This window comes from Pseudophryne corroboree, chromosome 7 (genome assembly GCF_028390025.1).
Source record: "Pseudophryne corroboree isolate aPseCor3 chromosome 7, aPseCor3.hap2, whole genome shotgun sequence".
NCBI classification, from domain to species: domain Eukaryota; kingdom Metazoa; phylum Chordata; class Amphibia; order Anura; family Myobatrachidae; genus Pseudophryne; species Pseudophryne corroboree.
Genome location: NC_086450.1, coordinates 238,221,315 through 238,225,653, shown reverse-complemented (window position 1 = coordinate 238,225,653; position 4,339 = coordinate 238,221,315).

The window sequence follows — 4,339 nt, the reverse complement described above, 5'->3', positions numbered from 1 at the left end:
AGAAGTGTGCGCACTGCGCATGTGCAGCCAGTGAGATGCGAAAGCATCTCACTGGTGCGATCGCCTCTGCCTGATTGACAGGCAGAGGCGGTCACGGGGTGGGAGGAGGTGTGCCACTGCCAACAGCGTTAGAAGGGTTTTATTCAGGTTTGTTAGCAAACTGAATAAGTAAGCAATTGGGCAAAACCATGTTGCTCTGCAGATGGGGCAGATGTAACATGTGCAGAGAGATGTACTGTAGATTTGGGTGGGGTGTGTTCAAACTAAAATCTAAATTGCAGTGTAAAAATAAAGCAGCCAGTATTTACCCTGCACAGAAATAATATAACCCACCCAAATTTAAATCTCTCTTCACATGTTAAATTTGCTCCACCTGCAGTGCACCATGGTTTTCCAAATTGCTTCCTTTTTTGGTTTGCTAACAAACTTAAATAAGACCCACAGCCTGTAATATGCCAGTTAGAAGCTGGTACTTTATCTCTCTCCACTTTATCACACTCCAAGGTACATTTCCCCTTTAATACATTTGAGATATCTACTGATGTGTACATATGTATACAATTTTTATGTAATTATTTTCTTTTGCATAATAAATACTTTTACTAGATGGTTGAGCTTGCAACTGGTTAATAATTAAAGAGATTTTAATCTGGTGGAGCGCAGTTCCTTTTTGTTTGTTATTTGTTCCCCCTATAAAGCTCACAGAAGTTTTATTAGGAACAGCTGCTGAACTACACTATCTTAACTCTCTACTCTCATCTGTATATCAGCATCATACTGTATTAGCTGGAGTTGGGAAGGAGACACTGTGCCCGCCATAGGCTGGTGCAAGTGTCAATGGTGAGAGCAAAGATGCGCCGATGGTGGAATATTTCCAACGGCCAGTGGGTTTACATCGTCCATGGCCATTGAAAGTCGGAGTCTCAGAGCTTGCACATTCTGTTGCACACAAGTACACACGGGAAAGGCTGAAACTAGCATTTGTATATAACTGTAGGCTCGCAGCTCTAATAAAATAAAAGGACACCGGGAGGCAGAAGCTCTAATGATTACTTGCTGCGATAACAGTGAAAAAAAAGGTTGCAACATCAACAAGGGATGTCATTCCTTAGCATACTGTTGACTCAAGAAAAAGGTTGCCGGAGGATTTGTAAAGGGAATCTAATTATTAGATTTATTTTATTACCATTTATTAAGTATTGTTAGTGTGCATTCTTTTTTTCTAAGCTTATAGGTGGTTTTATCTAGTAGAGAGAAAAAAATCTTAGACTGTTTAGTATGTCCCTTAGTTATTACAGGGCACATTTATAAAATGTCCCGATTGGGACATAATGTCACATTTTTATATTGCTACATAACACACATAAAAAAACACTTTGCAGATAATACTTTAATGGGCGCTTTCAGAGAACTGCCTTTGAAAATAGACTCATCCTTGGACGGCTACAACATATGCTGCTTCCTCGTTTACTAGGTCCATCTACTTCCAAATGGACAAGTCAAATACGAGACAACAAATGCATAACAAGAGATACCCACGGGCCGATGCTGGAGAGATGTGTGCTGAGCGAACCGCTCAGCACACATCTCTCCTGCCGCTCAGCACAGCGCGATGTGTGCTGAGCGTGCGGGGGGGAGACGGGGGGCCGCTCATTTCACCCAGCGGGTGAAGTGAGCGACCCGCAAGATTGGCCTGCATGCAGGCCAATCTAGCAGCAGCGATAGCGATGTGCGGGGACGCGCATCGCTATCGCCGAGGGGGCTACACACGGAGCGATCATGCCGATATTCTAAGCAATCTAGTCAGATTGCTTAGAATATCGCTCCGTGAGTACCCCCCTTAAGAGCCAATAACCCCATCTACAGTAAGTGCAATGTGCGCCCCAATGGGACCAACGGAAGTGGACTCATGATGGATTCTGATAACAAGAGGCCTGCCAAAAGCACAAATGTAGAACACTCAACATGTCTGGTAACCACTGTTGCTATACAAACTTTACAACAATGGAACAAAAACAGGTGATAGTGGTGTGGCCAAAATGCTGTAGCTGGCAGACATGTCTTTGTGGAGATCTGGACACTGAGAACACATGTTAACATCAATAAACTAATGCTTAACTCGTGAAGGGTAGGCCAAAAAAGATAATACAAAAGTATATATATATACTGAGAAAAAATCATGAATGGTACATAGATCATTTGTACCGTGGACTTTGCAGAATATGCATTAATTTCCACAATACACATGCCAGAGATAATATTATGGAACTAGTGTTTTGGAGTAACACTCCAAAATCTGCATAGGGGTAAATATAATAGGGTGCAAGTTGCCGGAGGTGCAGGACTTAGGACGAGAGAATGCCCGTATTTTTTATGCGGCAGTCATTTACAAGGCAAAACCAGGTTGATTTTGCCTTGTAAATGATTGCTGCTTTAAAAATATGACATTCTAACAAAAAGACCTGCACCTCTGTCAATCCGCACACTGTTACATTTATCCCATGGTCTCACAATTAAAACATTGCAGTTACACTCAATACCAGTTGAGCGATTGAGCAGGACCATCTTAATGCATTGGCACACTGGCCAGCTGCCCAGGGCCTTATGATTCTAGGCTGGTGCCTCCGTGATTCTAAGATGGTGCCTCCGGAGTTTCTTGGGAGACAGGCAAAGAATGTCGCCCAGTTGCTCTGATTGTGAATGACACACAATCAGAGCTGCCAGGCAGCATTCTCTACCTGGCTCCCAGCCTGCAGCCAGACAGTCAGTGGGTGTCAGCATGCTGATTGGTGAATAGCTAGAGCTAAACACTAAAGAGCAGATAGCCATTCACTGTCGCGCCGCTGCTAGCGCACTGACCACTAGAGACTCTGGCACATTGCCAGAGTCTACAGCACATGCATAGGACTCCGAAAAAATGGTGCGGTGGCCATTATCGGAGTCCTGTGCATGCGCTGTAGACTCTGGCATTGTGCCAGAGTCTACAGTGATCAGAGCGCTAGCAGCGGCGTGACGGCTACGGGAGAGGAGGGGGCCCACACACAGAGTCTGCACACGGGTCCCCTCCTCTCTAGAGATGCTCCTGGCCCAGGCCCTGCAATGCTGTTAAGACCAGGCACGTGCGCTGAGGTAAATGGCTGAGGAAACGCTGGCTAGTACCAGAGCCAGATTTACTCACAATTTATGAGCCAAAGGGTTCGTGTGGGCATTATACACAGATGCAGAAGTAAATACTGCTGGAAACTTGGTGAGTTTTGATCAGAGATGTGTGGAAAAGATAGGCAGTGTCTCACCTGTCATAGACTTTTTACTCCAGAGTTTTGACTATAAAAATCAATAGAATAATACAAAGAAGATATATATAATATATTATTTTTATTTTTCATATACTTTATATAGTTACAACTGGTTTAAATGTTAGTACGATAGGAAAGGCTCTCCCTTACCTACCTCACCCCACTGCACGCCACTGGTTAAGACGATCTTGTAATTGAGCATGCATAACAATTAGAGACATGCGCCGGATCCGATAATTTGGATTTGGTTTTGAATTTGGATTCATCGGTGGGATTTGGATTTGGATTTGCCAAACAGCCATGACGGGCAATGGATTTGGATGTTTTTTTTAAAAAAATTGTCAAAAAATGCCCAAATCACATAATTTTAGCATTTTTTTGTCCCTCGAGTATTGTTAACCTCAATAACATTAATTTCCAGTCATTTGCAGACAATTTTGACCACCTCATAGCTCACAATGTTGTTTTCATCCACTTTAGGTCAAAGTCTGCAGCAAGCTGGCTGGTTACTTACTAGTACTAGGCGACAGAGCAGTGGCACAAAAAGATGGCAGTTTGTAGTATACTGTATCTATGAAACACTGCCACACAACAGTGGGTTAAACGAACGGTGGTGCAAGATGGAATTGTCCTTGGGCCCTCCCACCCACCCTTATGCTGGATATTAAACCGGACATGCACAGTTTAACAAACCAATCATTTCAGCGACAAGGACTGCCACACTTGTGGCTGAAATGATTGGTACTGTATGTTTGGACCCCCAAAAAACAAGCTACCAATTGCCGTAAACCAACTGCTCTGCAGTGTCTAGAACAGGGGTGGGCAATTATTTCAGCTGGGGGGCCACTTAACACTTCCAGTGAATATTCGAGGGCACACACAAAATATCTTGTATATACAATACCTATCACAAAAATGCTGTAAGAATTTTCTAAAAAATATTTTTATTATACAAGGCAAACAAAATAAGAAAATTAACACTGATACAATATACAAAACAGTAAATGTTACAAGGAACAGAAATGGAGGAAGAGGAGGAGAAG